We start from the raw sequence: 20,452 nt of genomic DNA on the forward strand, positions 1-20,452 counted from the left end.
TACAGTTTGAACACCAGCCCACATATCCCTTTCCTGGAACTGGTCTTCACACTGCTTTTTCAAATTTAGAGTTAGTCAATAATATTTAGAAATGAAAAGATTTCACATAAGAGTTGCCCTTCGGCCACTTTTCTGCAAGATCTCTCTGGGCCATTGTGGGCTCCCCACCCCATCCCTGGCCTGGGAGCCTGCCTGTTGGGTCCATGGCTGAGTCTGGCACCTGAGCTCCTCATCTGCCCGCTTTACACATTTTCCAGAAGGCGGGTGGGCATCCTCATGTCCCTCGTCCTCCTCTTCACCACTGCCTGAGCTGTGCCCCCTGCCTGGGACTAGGAATCCAAGGCCTCCTTCAAGCCCCACTGGCTCCTGTGGCTTTTCCCAGTGGCTTCAGCTCAGCTCCATTCTCTGTACTCATACACACCTAGCCCTTAAGCCAGTGGTTGAGCACCTGCCTGTGTTTTCATTCATTCTTTTGCCAGGTACCCTGCAGAGCCACTCAGGTGGAGAAAAGACAACTAAAAGTCCCTGCTGGGTCAGGTTTTCTTCCTTGTTCTTCCCTCCGAGACTTTGCTGCCCTGTGTGGTGAGTCTCACGAGATGCAGCGGAGCTTGGTGCAGGATCTCTGTTGGCCTCACACCCTCAGGTATAAGAGGGGATGGCACATTTTGTTGGTCACAACACAATATGACCTTTTTGCTTGTTCAGTTGAGAATCCTGGCCCATCTGATTCCCTCGTCTCTTTCTTTGAGCAACCCTCGCTGCCCATTGAAAATACGTCCTTTTCTTTACCTTGCCTGTGAAAATTGCCCTGGTGGTTTTATAGGTGTGGGGTTTCGCTAGGCTGAAAAATCAGGGGGAAGGGCTCTTTCCTCAGATTCCACCACTCTCCTTTTTTTCCCACTCTATTTGGCATTAACATATGGATGGTGTGGATGCCTTTCAAGAGCTGGACAGATGCTGGCTCTTGCATTTTGTGCAGCGGCTGGGGAAGGATGGGTGTTCCATTTTCCATGTTACCCCACTGCCTGAGGCCACTCCCCCCAGTGCTAGTGCTGATCATCTGTCTCTTGTGGCTTTGATGGTGGTGGAAACCTGCTCATCTGGGGCAGAATATGGTTTCCCTTTCTCTACAGATGAACACTGAAACTAATTCCTTTGTGGTAATCAAATTCAACTGATTAATGATCTGTAAATTTCCTGTGTAAGAAACAAGTCATCTTGACGTTGGGTATTACTCTAATCATGCTGTGATACACGCAGGTCGAGAGGGAGACAGCTTCCCTCCCCACACTGTGGACCCACAGCAACCTCCTCACCTGCTTCAGTTCAACTCTGTCCCTGATGCCCCTGACAGTGTTTCTTTTGACTGTGTTTTTGTTGGTTGCTTAATAACTATGTTATTGAAATTCTCAAACTTGTCTTGATTGGCCTCCTCTCTTCAGGGAAATTGAGACAAATGAGAGGACCAGTGATTAAAGGGGAGATAGAGAGAAGAAAGTGGCTAAGGAGACAGAAGAATGAAGGAAGAACAGACGTAATTTAAAATGAAAAAGAGAAAAGAGAGAGAGAGAGACCATTAAATTTGGAGATGTGGGGTAGAGACTTCTGCTTCGGGGCTGAATAGAAGGTATATTTTGGGGAAGTTCACACTTGTTTTCTTTACTTGCCCAGGACAACATGGTGTGGCTTCATTGTATGATTTGAAAGGGTGAAATGCAGGGTTATGAATAATCAGAATGATCAACACACACATAGCCAGGTGTGTTCTACAGCCCTTCAAGGAAATTGGCACTGAAGGTGGAGGCTGGATGCACTTTTGCTTCTCTCTCCCGTGCTCAGGGACATTTGCTAAGGCATGCAAACCCTTCCAGATGCTCCTCAAGGATTCTTCTGGGTTCTAGAGAGTCCCCTGCAAGGGACTGGGCAAGAAGGAGGTAACACAAGGTAGCCGGGGCTCTCCCATAAATCGGCAGCCCATGCTTCAGTGATTCGCTGTACCACTGACAAGAATTCAGGCTGTGTAATTGGGTGGAAAGATAAGGACTTTCAAGGCCAACTCCCTCATAGCAGGCCTAGTCGCTAATCAGTGTGACTGTGCACAAGTTTCCTTGCTGATAAAATGGAAATAGTCACTCTACCTCACAGGTTTCTGACGAGTATTAAATGAGATAATATATGTCATATGTAGGTCATGTTGTACATGTGTGAAACATAGTAGAGCTTATTCGTTCAGTCTTCATCCACCCTTCCTGACCCTCACGCTACTCTGCCCACCCCCTAACTGTTGTTTCATCCAACTCTTCTCAATGAGAGATGGTGATACCTGGAAATGTAAGAGAAAGGAGAAAAGTATGTATTAACAGTAACCACACCTTTCTCTACTTTAAGCATTAAATCATTTATTACTCTTTTCATTGAACTCTGTGAAGAAAAGGAAATTTAAAAGAAAAGAAATCCCTTCTCATTTAAGAGGGGAATGGAGCTATGGTAGTCAAAAGAGACCCTCAAGTTAAAAGAGATCCCAAATTGTTCAGAAGCAGCCCATGAGATTTGGTCCTCTGGTATACGATTAGGACAGAAAGCTTTTGGTTGGGCCAGTGACTGCACAGGTTTTGATGACACAAGGAAGACAATAAGTTGGGCATTGTGTGAAAGGGAGGCAGCAGGACCCAGTCTTGTGCACTTGTCACCTTCTGTATGAAGCCAGGAGGGTGGAGCTTGATAACGTCTCCTAGTAATACCCACATGCACATATTTGTCATCCTTAAATCACTGAGTCTTGGACTTCAGGTTCTCCTTGTGCCAGTCTGCAAGGGAACCAACCCATCCCATGGTTTTCTGCTGGGCTTTTTCCCAGCTGTAAAGTGGCTTATATGCCAGATCTCATTGAGCCTTCTTGTAAGAGAAGGTGACCATGCTGTTGGACAATGTAACTGTGTGGCTGTTGAAGGGCGGTTGATAAGTTTAAACTGGCCTGAGAAGGAAGCTCACTATTTCCAACAGGAAGCCAATCCAGCATACCAGGGATAAAGGAAGGCTCCATCTGGAATCAAGGCAGAGGCTGACTTCTTTGCTTAAGGTATAATTAGGGATATCATAGCTTTAGTGAGGCCTGTCATCTAGGATGTAATAGAACTGTCCTCGGACGCTTAGGGCCTACTTGGGGCCCCACAGGACCCTCAAGGCCAGAATGTGGGCCCAGCCCACATAGACTGGGTTGGTTGTGGAGAACTTTCCAATAGTTGATAGGATTGCATTGTTTTTCAGGGCCTTATTTACATTGGCAGTAAGAAATGGGCTTCCTTCCCCATAGATATGCATTGATCTTAAGGCACAAGGGTACAAGGTGCCAGCATTTTTCAGAGTCCTCACATTAGCCGCCAGCACAGCTTTCTCAGCAAGTTTTTTGCTGTATGGATATGGAGTAGGCCATATGTTTTCCAGAGGCTTTTGTTCATGTCAATTCTGGACAATCTTTTTGTAGCAGTTGGGCCAGGCTACCTGTATGTTGCTAGTGTGGATGAAGACTAGCACACTAGCTTGGACACAGGCCTCCAACAGCTGTTGGGTACTTGTCCATGAAGAGCATGCTGTCAATATCAAGAAATATCCCTAAGGGGGGCTAACCACGTTAACAGATCCGTGTGTCTCACTCCCCACTCCCAAGTTCAGTGGTTGTAATAGACTCGAGGTGCATTCTTCAGTGGATCTGACTGAGACTGGGTCATGCTACAGCCACAAGAAAAACACAAAAATGAAAAGAAACTAACATTTGGGTTTTGGAGAGCAAGAGTTTCTAGACTTTGGGGATTCGTGGACATATGTGTGTGTGTGCTTGTGTGTGTCTGTACCATAATTTTGGAAAAGGAACTATATAAAGGGACCTATATAGAGTTATCACTTTATATTTTGCCAAGAAAAGATATTGAAAAATAATAATTTGTCATCAATACCTTTGAAAATAGATCATTTAAAATCTAAAAAATCAGGAGGCTATACTATGAGAATGCAGACAGTCCCAGTCCTTAGGCACAAAGAGGCAGTGGAAGAATTCACATCACACACACACACACATTCACAGTTGTATATAGGCAATATACCTCTTAAATATACATGAAATTCCTGATATTTATTACCTTTTGTTGAGGACTAATAAAACTTTGTCACAAGGACCGTCCCTGGAGTCACTGAGCAAACAGTGAGTTATGGGAACATGCTGGAAACCCACACTCTTTTCCTGATTGTGCGTTCCCTGGGAAAGATGCTTCCAATTCTGGCTGTGATTCTGTTTACCTGGTAATGCATAGTGGGGGTGATAAACTTTCCTTTAAACCCTGCACTGGCATTTCCTGTGGAGTCTGGTGGAGGACTGGGGAGAGAGTGTGCCCTCTGCTTGTAACATCTGCACTGGGAGGACCTGGCAGCCTCCACTGAGCTGTGTGGAAGCGAAACTCATGGAGGTATCTGGAGTGCCTTCCCTTGAAGAAGGAAGAAATTTCCTAGGCAAAAGATTATTATTATTATTATTATTATTTTAATTCTTGGCCCTTTCTCTGTGGAATTTGGGTTTCTGGAGAGACAGCCTTATGTTCTCAAAAATTAACCTGGTGGCAGAGAAAATTTATAGTTAGTTTACCTTCAAGCGGAAATTGACCAACATTGTGAAGTATTTTCTAAGCCTGGGAGTGATAATGATTTGAGGAAACAGATGCCTCTAACACTTACTTGTCATTTCACATCCCCTGTTGTTAGGAGCTGTGGAGAGTAAGAATTAAAATGAAAAACTGGTTACTCTTAGCACCCTCCTTGTACTGTAGGGGTACTTAGAGGTATGGCTAACCAGAAACTGGAAAGGTTTTTTTTTCTTTTTCTTTCTTTCTTTCTTTCTTTTTTTTTTTTTTTTTTTTTTTTAGATGATGTTGGAGACCCAAAAGCAACCAGTTTTGTTAGAAAATGCATCAGAGTAGCTTGAATTTGGAGGGCCAGGCCAGCAGTTGTATGCTATGGTGCTTAAGAGACTGGGCTCTGGGAATCAGCAGGTGAGACTGCATGGAAAGATTCCTTAAGGAAATGTGTCTGAATTTAAAGTAGGTTGGTAAGACACAATTTGGAAAGACCACTAAGCATTTAAGGAATGAGGACTGAATGAGGGTGCATTTTGAGCACCTTACTGAAAACAGCTCGGTAATAGTAGCCCCTGTGGTGACCTGAAGAGATCGTATTCTGGATACTGGGAGACTCTTATTGTTAAGAAAATATTGTGAGAAAGCATGTACAGGATAATTCTGTTCTGATAGACCTCTGTGAACCAGCTTTGCTAGTTCTCTCGAGAGAATTTCTTTGATGTGGTCAGGACAGCTCTGTATGTTCTTGATATGGAAGTGCTTGGAAGGGAAGAGCATGATCCCTTTAAATGATATGGAAGGGGAGAAGGGAAGTGCTGGGTAGAAGAGGGTGTGGTTCCTGGCTAGGGCTCCACCCCCACAGACCTAGGTGAGGTCTTGCATTTGCATTTCCCAAATGTTGCATTTCCCAAGACAGCCGTGGCCTGCTATGCCTCCATTCTGTGCCTATAAAACCCCCTAAGACCCTAGCAATCACACATACAAGCTACTGGATGTCAAGAACAGCAGATCAGTGGAAGAAGACAGAAGGGGCTAGATGTGGAATGGAGCACATCAGTGGAGGAACACACAGGCAGCTGGATGTCGAGAGGAATGCACCAACTGGCAGAACAATGCAAAGTTTGGCCTGTGTGGTCGGAGACGAGTTGAGACATTGAGTGGCCAACTTCTGGGGAAAACTAGCCCCTTCCAGATTTCCCCATCTGTTGAGAGCTATCTCCACTCAATAAAACCTTGCACTCATTTTCCAAGCCCAGGTGTGATCTGAGTCTTCTGGTACACCAAGGCAAGGACCTGGTATACAGAGAGTCCTCTGTCTTTGTGACAAGATAGAGGGTCTAACTGAGCTTGTTAACATAAGCTGCCTATAGACAGCAAAACTAAATGAGCACCCTGTAACACATGCCCAGTGGGACTTCAGGAGCTGTAAACATTCACCCCTAGTCACTGCCATGGGACTGGAGCCCCACAGCCTTCCCATCTGCATGCTCCCCTAGAGGTTTGAACAGTGGGGCACTGAAGAAGCAAGCACACTCCATCCCATGCCGTGCAAGGGGTACAAGAGAATTTTTTCCATTTCTACTGGGGGCTCATCCAGGCTCTCAGGAAGATGAGTGTGAGCAAATGCAAACCTCTATGGTCTACCTTTCTTCCAAAACACTGCCATCTCTTTCTCTTTCCTGCGGGTAAGATGCTCTGTTACTTTTTTCTCTTTTTCTCTCTCCCACAGTTTGAAATCTCTTATCTCTTTCTTTATAATGTTAAGAGTTTTGCTACAGGCTATGGCAATGTTACTAAATGTAATGAGCTTTAGGCTCAGATGCCTAAGGTGCAAATCAGACCAATTGTTCCTAAAGGTGCCATGTATGCCTCCATGATGACAGCTACAGGCATGCATGGCTTAGGGCACCTTCTGTTACCCTTTCCCCTCCCAGTTCAGGAACCTGGGCATGCCCACAGCAGGCAAAGGCTGAGCCTAACAGCGACAAGTTGGGGCGGGAGAAAACCAGAGGTAGCTGGGGCCCCCACAGGGCCAAGGAATGGGCACACTTCTCACTTGCTGTGCCAATGGGACCTTTCCTCCCCTGGCCAAGGAATTTAACCTGGTCTGAACCAGGGGAAAGTTATAAGGATTAAAGGGGCCCACTTGCACTAAGCAAAGCTTTCTTCCCCTAGCATCCTCCACTTTTTTGCCCCTTTAACTGTTTTTCTCTTTTTTCCTTTTGTAGGTGAGAGCCCCCCCCCCCCGCCCCCGACTCTGTTTCTGATAGAGAAGTTAATGGAGGGGTGACCCCTGCTGGCTGAAAACTGCAAATTCAGCATGGCTCATGGATACAAAGAGCCTCTGAAATGCCTTTTCAGTCCCAAACTCAATTCCAAGCTTCATGCTTAGACCCCAGAAAGAAAAAACAGGTCTGAGGGATCCAAAGCCAGTCAACAGGTACAGTGTAAATGGGCAGGACCAATTCCTGCTGAATGAACCCCACCCCACAGAAGGAGGCCATGCTTCATGGCATAAACAGATCCAGGGAACTCAAAGTTTGCCAACAGCAGGGAGGAATGGATGCATAGGCAAGGGCAGATAATTCCTACTCTCTAGGCTTTCCTTGCCTTATGAGGACATAGCACATTGGTATCTATGGCTGGCACCTGCCAAGGTCACCGAGCCTCAGGGATAAGAGGTGGAAAGTGAAGGGAGGACACTCGCTTTCTCTCTCCATCACACCCTGAGTATTTTCTGAAAGAAGAAAGGAAATGATAGATGCCTCTATTCCCTGTCTTTCAGAATGGGTAACCAGTTCCCTACAGCACCCCTGGCTTATATTCCTCTGGAGTGTATTGTAAACCATTGGGACTGCTTTGACCCTCAGAATCTGGAGAAAAAAAATGTCTCATATCCCTCTGCACAAAGGTTTGGCCAAATTATGATTTATATGAAGGACCGACTTGACCTCAGGAAGGGACCATTTATTTTATACCATCTGGCAGGTGAAACTTTTCTGTAGATGCGAGGACAGATGGTCTGAGGCTCCATATGAGCAGGCCTTCTATACCTTGCAAGGTGATCCAGACCTTTGCTGACAATGTAGGATTGATCCAGCCTTCCTGTTTGCTATTGCAGGAAAGGCTGCAAGGGGCAAGCCCACGGAGTTAAAGATAAGAATCCCAGAACCACTCCCACCAGAGAAGCCAGATCCCTTCAGCCCTGCTCCTCTGTGTTCACCCTGACCTCACTATCCAGCTTCAGCCACTCAGTCCCTCCTAGAAATCCTCACCCTAAATAAGCCCCAGTCTCACTCTTGCCCCTCCAACAGATGCCCAGTGAATTTGGACTCAGTAAGTTCCAGGTCTCCTTCTCCCACAGGACTTAAAGCAAATTAAGGGGATATTGGGAAGCTTTCAGATGACCCTGATAGATACATAGAGGCTTTCTAGGATTTTACCCAAATATTTGAACTCTCCTGGAGAGATCTTATGTTACTTTTGAATCAGACCCTGACAGATACTGAGAAACAGGCCACTGTGCAAGCAGCAGAGAGATTTGGGGATGAGCTTTGTATCACATATAGTGTCAGGGAAAGGGGTGAATATTATCCAACTGAAAGAGAAGTGACCAGTGACTAACCCTACATGGGATCATAATGATGAGATGGAAGACTGGAAAAGGAGACACTTTCAGGTGTGCATAATGGAAGGTTTATGTAGAACTAAGACTAAGCCTGTCAATTATACCAAGTTGTCCATGACTGACCAAGGATTTGATGAAAATCCCACTGGAAAGGCTAAGTGAGGTCTTAGTAATGCACACCTCTCTATCTCCTGCTTCAGTCAAGAGACATCTAATCCTAAACGATAAATTTATTACTCAGGCAGCTCCTGACATCCGGAGGAAGTTGCAGAAACAGGCCCTGGGACCAGATAGTACATCAGAGGAGCTCCTGAAAGTGGCCATCTCGGTCTTTCATAATAGAGACAGAAAGGTCCAGGAAAGAGAGAGGAGATACAGGAAAAAAAAAAAAAAAAAAAAAAAAACCTTTAATGGCCTTGGTGCAAGCCCATAAACCCCAGAATTCGCGGGGTGCACCTGTTAACTGCTGAAGATATACCAAGAACAGTTATGTCTCTTCTAAAGTTTAACCAGTCCAGGGTGAAACAGATCAGGGTACAATGTTGTTAGTACATTTTACATTTTGTCTCTGTAATCTTTGGCACTAAATTCTTTCCTTGTGTAATACACATGTTTAACCCATGCATACTTAACCTTATAAAACTTGTTTTTTCTCCCTAGGAACCATCAAATCCCAAACAGTAAGGCAACTGGAGCCTCAGAGGATGGCTCCCCTTTGCTAGGAACCCTTAGATAGACCCCTGGAAAGAATCTGACTGCTGTTTCCCCAAAACAACACCCGCTGTCAGCAGGAGGCAGCTAACACTGGTAATTGTCCATATTCTAATGGCAGTTAGATGTACCTCTTCAGAGGGGGGATATGATACAGAAGTGCCATAAAGGGAAAAGCATGGTCCCTTTAAATGATACGGACTGGGTAGGAGGGAAAGGGAGAGGGGAGTGGTCTGTGGCTAAGGCTCCACCCCCACAGACCTATGGGAGGACAGGCATTTTCTGCCCAAATATTGCGTTTCCCAAGGCCACCCTGGTCTGCCACACCCCCATCCTGTGCCTGTTAAAAAGCCCCAAGATTCTAGCAGGCACACGCAAGCTGCTGGATGTCAAGAGGAGCAGATCAGGGAAAGAAGACAGAAGCAGCTAGATGTCGAGGGAAGCACATCAGTGAAGGAACACAGGGCAGCTGGACGTCGAGAGGAATGCACTGACCAGAAGAAGGATGCAGAGTTTGGCCAAGCAGTTAGAGAAGAGTCAGGCCATTGAGCAGCAGACTCCAGGGGAAAACCATTCTTTTCTGGCTTCCCCCATCTGCTGAGAGCTATCTCCACTCAATAAAAACTTGCACTCATTCTCCAAGCTCACGTGTGATTACATTTTTCTGGTATACTAAGAGAAGAACCCAGGATATAGAAAGCCCTCTGTCTTTGTGACAAGGTAGAAGGTCTAAGGTCTAACTGAGCTGGTTAACACAAGCTGCCTACAGATGGCAAAACTAAAAGAGCAAAACTAAAGGAGTACCATGTAACACACGCCCACTGGGGCTTCGGGAGCTGTAAACATTCACCCCAGACACTGCTTTGGGGTTGGAGCCCCCCAGCCTGCTCGTCTCTATGCTCCCCTAGAGGTCTGAGTGGGGACACTGAAGGAGCGAGCCACACCCCCATCACACACACTGTGAGGGGGACAAGGGATTTTTCCCATTTCATTATCATCAGCCCACAAGCAAGGTTTAAAATGATGACTATGGTGGCACCTGGCAGGTTTGATTCTGGCCCACAGAGGCAAGGCAAGGGGTGGCTGGATATCAAGAGTCTGAAGTCAGAGTTTAGTTGACTTTTGATTGGAGCCGCAGTGGAAAGAGCGTCCACAGGCCTTGGAGTCACACAGGAGTGAGTTTAAAGTCTAACTCTCCTACCTACTTACTTACCTGGGAGGCCTCGGACTAGTTACTTGCCATCTCTCAGCCCTAGTCTTCTCATGTAAAAAACTGAAGGTAGCAACTTTGAACTCCGCCAGATGGTAGTGATCAGCAGAGATACTTGGCCCAGCGCACAGCAGGTGTTCAGTGGAGGGACTTCTCTTCCTTCATTGTTTATCTTTCTCATCCTTGTTTGCCCCACCTTGCTCCATCTCCTCCTCAGGCTACTGTACCTTTCACGTTGAAGTTCATGATAGACTCTCTGTGAGTGACACCGAAGATGTCAATGATAGAGGCAGTGTGGATGACGACCGAGATGTCCTGGCAGGCTCTCTTCAGGCATGACTCATCCAGAATATCTCCTTCTAGCATTGTCAGCTTGGTCTTGTTCCGGAGCTCTGCAAGAACACAGGTCAGGTCCTTGGAAGGGTTTCCGAATCTGGCTTCAAAGTTTCCTGATAAAGGTGATGTTACATAGGTGTTCGAGGATGGTTAGAGTCGAGTTGTTAGAGTGGAGGGTGTATGTTCCATGGAGGAACAAGTAAACAAAGGCACAGAAGTCAGCATGTTTAGCAATTTTTTGGGAAAGAGCAAACGTCTGTTTCTACCCCATCTAATTTCAGGAAAGTAATCTAAGCAATGAGCTGCCAGCTGTGCCTGGAATATAAGCATTGCTAGGATCACGGGAAACTCACCAAAATTTTTAAGGAGAGTAGGGTGATTGTGGAGAGTTGAGTTTAAGAGGGAAAAGTTTGCATTTAATTCTGTAGGTAATGCAGAATCATGATTTTTGGTCTCCAGCACCATGTCAAAGGAAACCCCTTATTTATATTTGGAATAAGTAGAGAAACAGGCCAGGGGTGGTGGCTCACCCCTGTAATTACAGCAATTTGGGAGACTGAGGCAGGTGGATTGCTTGCATCCAGGAGGTCAAGACCAGCCTGGACAACCTGGTGAAACCCCATCTCTACTAAAAATACAAAAATTAGCCAGACTTAGTGGTGAGTGCCTATATTCCCAGCTAATAAGAAGCCTGGGGTAGGAGGATGGATGGAGCCCAGGAGGTGAAGGTGGCAGTGAGCAGAGATCATGCCTCTGGACTCCAGCCTGGGTGGCACAGTAAAATCCTGTTTCAAAAAGAAAAAGAAAAACAGAAGCAGAATTGTGGTGTAGGAAGTTAACCTCGCCTCAAGGATATAAAACGGACTGGTATAGGGGATATAAGAAAGCCAGGTGATCAAGAGATTAATCAGAATGTGCCAAAGTTTAGATGAGGGCTGGAAGCAGGGTCCAGCAGGGGAAGCAGAGGAGGGGAGAGATACACCAGGTAGGAATTTCAGACCTTATCTTGACAGTCCTGGTGCCTGTTAGAGCTGGGCTGAGAGGAAAAGGAGAAGATAATGTTACCCCCACAGTTTCCTTCTTGGGCAACTGGGAAGAGAGTGGAGCCATTATTAGGGAATTGCAGAAGAGTTTAAATAATGAATTCTATTGAAAATTCTGATCGGATATTATCAAAAGCAAGTAACAATGCTGAAAATGAGTTAGTCACCAATGGACTAACATCTAGCTGTGTAGCCCAGGGCAGCAGTTGTGACATTAATGTCTTCAGGCTCCTCTGAAATCCACAGGTAGTGATGCTGCCAGTAAAGTTGTCACCTGGAATTAGCCCACAAAATGAACACCATGCTACATGGAGCTCAGATAAATACTCTACTCTCATTTGTGCTTTATAATCTGCATACGGCTCACAGCTTGCTTCTTTCCTTTTACTGCTATCTCATGAGGTAGCCATTCTGCGTCCCATATTATTGGTGAGGAAACTGAGGCTCAGGTTAAGGGACAGATTAAAAGTCACGTTTCTAGTGAAGGCTGAAAATTGCCCACCCCATCTCCAAGTCTTGTACCCTGTACACCAGGTACAGGACTAGTTGTTTGAATCAACTTTTCTGAGAAAGAGTAAGAATAAGTCAGTTTAACTGAAATTGGCAACAAAGGCCAAAGAACAGTGAGAGTAAAATTCAGAGGGAAAAATTCAAGGCTGGAGAAATTCCTTTCTGGGGTACAGGTGGGACCATTTACTCTCCTGATGCCTCTGCTTTGTTTTGTCTACTCCCAGCCCCTTTCCACTGTCAGGCAACTCCAAGGAGGCGCTGTAATGGGGGAGGCAGGGAAGAGGTTGCTGGGGAGGAGGTGGGTGACAGCCTGAGAGTTGAATTTTCTCTGGTTATATTTCCACCTCTGCGCTTCCTGCTGCATTCCTCTGCTTCCCATTTGCTGCCGACTTCACACAGACTGGCTCAAAGGAATTGCCATTTCAAAGCTGAAGAAGTCTAAAGCCAAGAGAAAATCACTCTTCCCCAAAGAGTTCACAGGGAACTAGAGAGACCAGGAAAGGGGACTTTGTGGATGAAGCCATAGCTCCCTCGTTCCCCAAGCTGCTAGACGAACTACTGCTTAAGAGCACAGATGCTGCACTAGACTACATGGGTTCAAATCCAACTTTGCCATATTCTAACTGCGGGACATTGGACAAGTGCATTAACCTCTCTCTGACTGTTTCCTCATCTGTAAGAAAGGAGGATAATAATATTAACAATCTCATAGGGCTGTTATGAGAAGCAAATGAGTGGGCACATGCAAACCATGTGGAACAGTGCCTGGCACTGAAAAAACATCAAAAGCATTCTCTGTTTTTATCTTCATACAGTCTTCTGCCCATCCATTATATCCCCTGCATTTTCACCACAGGGAATTTTTCCTCTAGGCTGAGCATTGCTTTATCGTTGTATTAACTGTTAGAGTACAAATATTGGTGAGACATAAGGATTACAATCATTTAAAATTGGTCAAGTGTTAATATTTGTTTATCAAAGACACCATTAGAACAGAGGGTGAAGGAAATCAGAAGAGGTCAGAGAAGAGTGAAAGAAGAGTAGAGTGCTGGGTGTGGTCCCTGAATGCTGTCAAGGGGGGACTTTTCTGTGGGCAGGGCATGACCTTCTGCACAGTCAGAGCCCACATGTAGACACACAGTCCTCCCAATCCTGTGGGATGAGGAGGAGGACAGGGAATTGGGCACAGAGGGAGGCAAAGGGAGAGACTGAAGACCCACTTTGCCAAGCATCAGCCCCAGGGCCAAGTGAAGGCTCTGGATGAAGCTTTGGTCTGAGCTCTGCTACACATTAATCAGATGACCTTGGCAAGTCGCTTTATGTTTCTGGACCTTGATGATGCATTCATTGTCCACTTAGATGTCACCCCTTTTCTACCTTCCTCATAGCGTTATTTGCACAAAGAGTTGCTACAACAAATTCTGCAGCTTTTTTTTTCGGAGGGGGGTGGTATTGAGCAACAGAGACAAATGGTTTTAAAAAAAACTATATATAGAAATGAAAATGAGGCATGTTTGGCGTCATACTGCCTCTTACTCTGTCTCTGCTCTGTGCTGTGCACCTGTGCACACTCTCTCCCTCTCACTGATGCTCTCTCTCTCACTCTTTCTCATTCATTCTCTGTCTTTCTCATTTTCTCTCTCTGATTTTTCTCTCCCCTTCATTTTCTCTCTCTTTCTCACTCTCTGATACATACACACAGGCACACATGCACACACACACATGCTTAAACACTCATCTTTACCTTCGCTTCCTTTTATTTTACCTCCACTAAAGAGGCTGAGGATGCTACAAAACAAAACAAAGCTCGGGGCAGTCTAGAGAGGCAGGGACCCACTGGTGAGGTCTCCAGGTACATGCTGTCCTTTATGAATGTTGTAAAGCAATTGCCAAGACAAAAAGGTTCAGAGCATAAAAGAGTCGTAGACAAGAAAGACAACGGATGTGGGATTTTCTAGATGAAAAGAAAAGGGGCCGGGCGCGGTGGCTCAAGCCTGTAATCCCAGCACTTTGGGAGGCCGAGACGGGCGGATCACGAGGTCAGGAGATCAAGACCATCCTGGCTAACACGGTGAAACCCCGTCTCTACTAAAAAAATACAAAAAACTAGCCGGGCGAGGTGGCGGGCGCCCATAGTCCCAGCTACTCGGGAGGCTGAGGCAGGAGAATGGCGTAAAACCCAGGAAGCGGAGCTTGCAGTGAGCTGAGATCCGGCCACTGCACTCCAGCCTGGGCGACAGAGCGAGACTCCGTCTCAAAAAAAAAAAAAAAAAAAAGAGAGAGAGAAAAGGGACCTGGAGGCTGAGGTGGCTGCCTCTCAAGTTCTGGGTCAGGGCCAGAATCCAGTCTCTGGACAGCCTGTCCAGTATCTTTCACACTATGCCATTTTATACTATTTAATTTTCTTTTTCTGATGACTTTGGATGTGGGATTGGCTTAGATTTGGCTACAACTTTCCACTACTTGCCAGAAAAGCTCCACCCTCCCACACCCATGCAGGGTTTAAAATGGAGCCACACACACATGACTCAAGTTTACTTACTAGAAAATTCCTCCCTCAGCTCTGGTCTGAAGGCCTTGTCCAAGACCCTGATCTCCTTCAGCTCCTTCTCCTCCACCAAGAGGCGGACGATCCTCTGACCCAGAAGCCCTCCTGCTCCTGTCACAAGGCAGCTCCAGCCCGTCATGGCCAATCCAAGATTGCAGGAAACCCTTACCGGGAAACAGAAGATGCTGGAGAGCAGATCTGATTCTAGGGTGACCACGGAGAGGACTAAAAACAGAGGTAAAATGGTTATAGACTTGCACAGATGCCTTGTTTTCCTCCACCCAATTTTTCGCAAAAATTCCATGTCCCCACCACTGCCAAGAGTAGCTGAAAGAAAATGAAAAAGCTCTAACCATTAGTTAAATGGTTAAAAGCTGGACAGAAGAGTTGGGGTGCCGGTCACTTCATCCCCTAAAGCAGCCCTGGGGCTTTATGCTCTGTGGCTCCTGGCTCGCCCCTTATCACTCTGAACTGCCACATACTCATTGCTCCCACCTCCTCAAGCATTCTTTTTCTCAGAAGAATAGTGACCTTTAGGTTACATCTCTAATTCTTCCCAGGAACAGGAAGAGAAATCCAATCCTAAGGTTACTCTTCAAAAGGAGTAAGTGGTAAAGTGTGTGATAAAGAGTCTGTGGAAAAGACTGTGGTAAAGAGTCTGAGGCTTAGCCTTAACAGGACACTGGTCAGTTGATACCAGCTGTCTGGGATCTGCAATCTGTGAAGTTAAACTAGACTGGGAGAAATCTCCAAGTGCGATGTGAACTTTGCCTTTGTGCAGTAAATATGTTTGGAGGCAAATCCATATGAGCCCATTATTTCCTGCCTGAGTGGCATTTGAAATGTTGCTGCTGTCTTGCAAAGTTTAGAAATTTGCAATGGTGACGTCTCCAATCACTTAGTTTTATGTGAGGTGACTTTCTTTCCTACTGAATACATCCAAAACCTCAATTGCCATTTTCCCTGAAGAGCTCTGGGTTGCTAGATGAAGAACATCATTGAAGGAAAGCTATCTATTGGTAACTGCTTAATAATATGGCCTGTACCACAAGAGTGGAGATTTGTAGTTGTTTGCCCCAATGACTCTTGTCATAGATGTTTCAACGTATCCCATATTTTTGACTGCAAAACCGTTTTCAGCAAATTCCTGAGCTGAACATGTTGTGAGTGCTGCTGAAGCCTATGCATTAGAACTGCCTGAATTTACCCACCATAAGCTCCCGAGACACTTTATTTACTTAAAAAAAATGTAATTTATACTCATTAAACTGCCCAGATCTCAAGTGTTCAGTTCGGTGAAACTTGACAGTTATGTATGCCCATGTAAGTACCACCCCAAAAAAACAGAGGCCATTTTCTTCTTAGAAAGAAGTTCTTTGTTAATTCCTCGCACTGTACCCAACCTACTCGGTAGGCAACTACTTTCTGATTTTTATTCTTATTTTATTCCCATCGTTTCCTAATTTTTTCTTTTAAGATTTCTGTGGTCCTGGATATGTATTTAAATAGAAAATCATTCTGAAATGACGTTTTGTTCATGGAGTACAGAAAACTTGACCACTGATTGTCTCTATTGTTTGCTCATTTTTTATTTCATGATTTTCTTTATTATTGGCTTACAGTTATTAACTTTGGGTTTATTTTATTCTTCTTTTTCAGGGTTCTTATGATGAAAGCATAGATAATTGACTTTACTCCTTTGCTCATTTCCACTACAGGCATTTAAAGTTGTCAGTCTCTCTCTAAGCACTATGTCAGCTGAGTCCCACATTTTCAGGCGCTGGGTCATCATCACTCAGTTAACGATGTTTTAAACTTTTTCTTGTGAGTTCGTCTACCACCAAAGTGTTATTTAGAGTATGTTGCTTGTTTTCTAAGATTGGGGGCTTTCTAGATATCATTTTTTTTTTATTTATTGAGACGGAGTCTTGCTCTGTCACCCAGGCTGGAGTGCAGTAGCGATATCTCGGCTCACTGCAAGCTCCACCTCTTGGGTTCACCCCATTCTCCTGCCTCAGCCTCCCGAGTAGCTGGGACCACACGTGCCCACCACCACACCCGGCTAATTTTTCTGTTTTTAGTAGAGACGGGGTTTCACCATGTTAGCCAGGATGGTCTCGATCTCCAGACCGTGTGATCCGCCTGTCTCGGTCTCCCAAAGTGCTGGGATTACAGGCATGAGCCACCATGCCCAGCCCTCTAGATATCTTATTGTTACAGATTTCTAATTAAATACTATTGTGGCCATAGCATATACTCCATATGATTTTGATCCTCGGATATATATTGAGACTTTTTTTATGGTGCAGCAAATAGTCTATGTTGGTGAAAATGCCATAAGCACGTGAACAGAATGCTTTTTGCAGTTGCTGGAAATAATACTCTACAAATGATTTGGTTTGAAACCCCACTCTGGGTCTTGCCCTCCTCCCATGTTGTAGACATTTACCTTCTACTTGGGAACTGACTACCAATGCTTCAAACCCACTTGCCTAGAAAAGTTTGGCCCTGTGCTGCAAGATGTAGCAGCTTGTTCTTTGAAGCTATCGGAACTAGCTACAGGCCCTGGGTCTTACTGAGACTTGTGGAGCACTATCTGAAATCACCCAGGTCCATCGCATGCCTTTGTCTGCTGTATCAGATGCTGGAATGCATCTTATGTATCCCCCATCGCCTTAAGGGTGGGGCTGGTCATTCCCTCAGCTGTTGAGCGTTCTGGAGGCTGATAGATTTCAGCCAGTGTCTCTTGGAGTCTCTGAGTGGAAGCAATAAATATAAGCCCTAAAGAAAGTGAGAAATTAAACAAAAGGCAAGACTGATGGGGCCCACACTACTAAACTTTTCTGTTTATAAACAGCTTTACTAAGGTATAATTGACATATCGTAACATTCACCTTTTTTAAGTGTAGAGTTCAATTATTTTTAGTAAAATTTTAGACACGTGTGACCATCACCATGATCCTGTTTTGCAACATTTCTATCATTCCTAAAACATCCCTCACGCTTATCAGTTGCCACCTTTTATTCCCACTCCCCAACTCAAGGCAACCCGTAATTGACTTTCTGACTCTACAGATTTGCCTTTTCTGGACACCATATAAATGGAATCATGCAATATGTGCTCTTTTGTATCTGTCTTCTTTCACCTAACTTAATACACTTTTGTGGTTTATCTATGTTGTAGCACATATCAATATTTCATTCCTTTTGGGTGTCGAATCCTATTAAATTGTATTGATAGCTCCCATTTGTTTGTTCATTCACCTGTTGATTGATATTTGCTATGTTTCCACTTTATGGACTATTATAGATAAAGCTGCTATGAATATTCACATTCATTTGTTGTGTGGACATAGGTTTTTATTTCTTTTGGGTGAACAACTAGGAGTGAAAGTGCTAGGTCATATGGTAAATGTATCTTCAAAGTTTTTAAGAAACTGCCAAACTGGTTTTCAACATGTCTGCACATCCCATCAACAAGGCATGAGTAGTTTCATTTTTCTACATCATTGTTTTTTCACTTCCTCCAGTTGTTTCTGTCCTTCTTTTATATTACAGCATTCTAGCTGGTAAGAAGTGGTGTCTCATTGTAGTTTCGATTTGCATTTCCCTGCTCACTGATGATGCCGTCTTTTCATGTACTTTATTGGCCATTCCTACATCTTTTTGGTGAAATGGCAATTTATATATTTTGCCCATTTATAAAATTAGGTTATTTATCTTTTCATTGTTCAGATGTAAGTGTATGTTTTATCTTGGATATAAGGCCTTTATCAAACATATGATTCAATATTTTTTTCTCAGTCTGTGGCTCATCGTTTCATTTTCTTATTGATGTCTTTAAGTGCAACATTTTTAGTTTTGATCATGTCTCATTTTTAAACTCTTTTTTTAACCAGGAAAAGTTGAGTTTTTGCCTAATTCAAGATCATGAATATGCTAATCTATGTGTTCTTCTAAGAGGTGTATAATTTAGCCTTTACATTTAAGCCTATAATTTATTATGAGAGAATTTTTGCGCATGTCTGTGTTAATGGCCTGGATTCATATGGCCAATTGATTTTAACAATACTAAATTCAAAGGGGAAAAGCATAGTCTTTTAACCAAGTGATAATGAGACAACTGAATTGTCCACATGCTCAGGGAAAGTCAGCATGCTATGTCAAGTGATGCTCATCTGAGTCACCACCTATTGGCATCTGAGCATGTGAAGAATTTCTCAGTATGATAATTATGGGTTAAATAACATGCTGTAGCTTTCTGCTTCTCCCATTTGACAGACAGCGTCATCTTTTTATGCAGAGCCAGCCACATCCCTGAGGCACCATGATGAAAACGAAGGCATAAGTCAATGGATTTGGCTTTATTCAGGTGCTAGGTCACCAGGGCTACTTATAACTCTGATAAAGTGAATATTGTTACCATCAATGACCCCTTCATAGAGCTCAACTACATGGTCTACATGTTCCAGTATGAGTCCACCTATGACAAATTCCACGGGACCATCAAGGCTGAGAACAGGAAGCTTGTCATCAATGGAAATCCTACCACCATCATCCAAAAGCTAGATCCCACCAAAATCAAATAGGGTGATTCTGGAACTGAGTACATCATAGAGTCCATCAGTGTCTTCACTGCTACAGAGAAGGCTGGGGATCACTTGCAGGGTTGAGCTAAAAGGGTCATCATCTCTGCCCCATCTGCTGATACCTCCATGTTTGTAATGGGTGAGAACCATGAGAAGTATGAAAACAGCCTCAAGAACATCAGCAATGCCTCCTGTACCACCAACTGTATAGCACCTCTAGCCAAGATCATTCATGACAATTTTGGTATATTGGAAGGATTTGTGACCACAGTCAACACTATCACTGCTACAGAGAAGACTGTGGATGCCCCTTCATGAAACTGTGGCATCATCACTACAGAGCTCTCCAGAACATCATCCTTACATCTACTGGCACTGTCAAGGCTGTGGGCAATGAGATCCATGGGCTGAACAGGAAGCTCACTGGCATGGCCTTCCGTGTACCCACCACCAACATGTTGGTCATGGACGTAACCTGCCATCTGGAAAAACCTGCCAAATATAACATCAAGAAGGTGGTGAAGCAGCATCAGAGGGTCTCCTCAAGGGCATCATGTGCTTCACTGAGTACTAGGTTGTCTCCTCCAGCTTAACCATTGACACCCACTCTTCCACCTTTGATCCTGGGACTAGCAGTGCCCTCAATGACCACTTTCTCAAGCTCATTTTCTGGTATGACAATGAATTTGGTTATAGTAACAGAGTGGTGAACCTCATGGCCCAGACGGCCTCCAAGGAGTAAGACCTCTGGACCACCAGCCCCAGTGAAAGCATGAGAGGAAAAGAGAGGCCCTCAGGTGCTGCTGAGTCTCTGCTACACTCAGTCACCCACCACACTGAGAATCTCCCCTTCTCACAGTTTCCATGCAGAACCCCTGAAGAGGGAGGGGCCTTGGGAACCCTACCTTGTCCTGTACCATCAATAAAGTACCCTGTCTGTGCTAGGCCAAAAAAAAAAAAAAATGCTATATTAGGAAAACTCACAGATATTACTGATCAGAAAAAGAATAGACAGCATGATTTCTCTATCCTTCTATTTTATGCTACTTTGAAAACTACAAGTGGTTTAGCAAATGTTAGAGTCAGTGAAGTTTCTATGTGTTGGTGAAGATGTGGGGAGATAGGCGTGTTATTTGTGGAAGTGTAAGTTTATGCAAATTTTTGGTGAGTATTTGACAAAATATTTTCAACTTTCACACACTTGACCCAGCAAGTTCACTCCAGATATTTATTTTAAGGAAAAATCAGTTGA

At 44.5% G+C, this 20,452-nt stretch overlaps 2 pseudogenes; one reads left to right on the forward strand and one right to left on the reverse strand.

Annotated features, from left to right (window-relative positions):
* Positions 1-2,769: 2,769 nt before the first annotated feature.
* On the reverse strand, positions 2,770-14,750 carry LOC104654604 (annotated as a pseudogene).
* Positions 14,751-18,965: 4,215 nt separating this feature from the next.
* LOC104654603 lies at positions 18,966-19,942 on the forward strand (annotated as a pseudogene).
* The last annotated feature ends 510 nt before the right edge of the window (positions 19,943-20,452 follow it).

This window comes from Rhinopithecus roxellana, chromosome 8, assembly GCF_007565055.1.
Source record: "Rhinopithecus roxellana isolate Shanxi Qingling chromosome 8, ASM756505v1, whole genome shotgun sequence".
NCBI classification, from domain to species: Eukaryota; Metazoa; Chordata; class Mammalia; order Primates; family Cercopithecidae; genus Rhinopithecus; species Rhinopithecus roxellana.